This window comes from Sinocyclocheilus rhinocerous, unplaced genomic scaffold (genome assembly GCF_001515625.1).
Source record: "Sinocyclocheilus rhinocerous isolate Xijiao unplaced genomic scaffold, SAMN03320098_v1.1 scaffold771, whole genome shotgun sequence".
Lineage (NCBI taxonomy): Eukaryota > Metazoa > Chordata > Actinopteri > Cypriniformes > Cyprinidae > Sinocyclocheilus > Sinocyclocheilus rhinocerous.
Genome location: NW_015640450.1, coordinates 395,666 through 396,705, shown reverse-complemented (window position 1 = coordinate 396,705; position 1,040 = coordinate 395,666).

Sequence of the window (1,040 nt, the reverse complement as noted above, 5' to 3'; positions counted from 1 at the left end):
CGAATGGGGAATTGCCGTATGGAGATCGCGGGCTCCCTGCTGTGCTACTTTTGCGGATTTTCGCCAGGAGATGGCGAAGCTGTTCGACCGATCAGCCCAGGGAGATGAGGCGGCGGCTCAGCTGTCTCGGTTGTCTCAGAGGAAATGCTCTGTCACCGACTATGCCATACAGTTTCAGACTCTAGCGGCGCTTGCGGCTGGAATGAGGGTGCGCTATGCGCGCGATTTCTCGAGGGACTGGATGATGCCATCACTGACGAATTAGCGGCTGTGGATCTTCCTCGAGATCTGGATAATTTGATTAATCTCGCGCTCCGTGTGGAGGGCCGTCTCAACTTACGCCGGAAACACCGTCAATCCACTACTCCGTAGGGCGCTACCTGGAGTCCGCTTCATCCGATGCGGCGAGTCCACAGTCAGCTGATGTTGAGCCCATGCAACTCTTGTGTTTCGCAGGTGGATCCTGCTGACTTGACCGGCGTCCCGGTGGAGTACTGCGGTCTTCGTGCGGTTTTCAGTAAGTCCCGGGCCACCTCGCTACCTCCGCATTGTCCCTGCAACTGTGCCATAGACCTTCTCCCGGGCACTTCTCCGCCTAAGGGTCGTTAGGTGCACCCGTGTGCGTTCTTCTCTCGCCGTCTCAGCCCTGCAGAACGTAACTACGACATTGGCAATAGAGAACTGTTGGCGGTGAGATTGGCCTTGGGCAAGTGGCGTCACTGGTTGGAGGGGTCGGCGCAGCCCCGCTGGGCGCTTTTCTTTGGCCGATTCAACTTCACCCTCTCGTACCGGCCAGGGTCCAAAAATGTCAAGGCCGACGCGCTCTCGCGCCTGTTCGGGGCTCCGGAGGGGGAGCTTGCGGCCGAAGCCATCCTTCCTGAAGGGGTGGTGGTCGGGGCTCTTTCTTGGGGTATCGAGCGGCGAGTAGAGGAGGCCGGTCGAGGGGTGCAAGTGCCAGGGAAGTGCCCGGCGGGCAGGTTGCCGGTGCCGGCTGTGCTGCGCCCTGAAGTCCTTCAGTGGGGTCACGCGTCCAGGCTGGT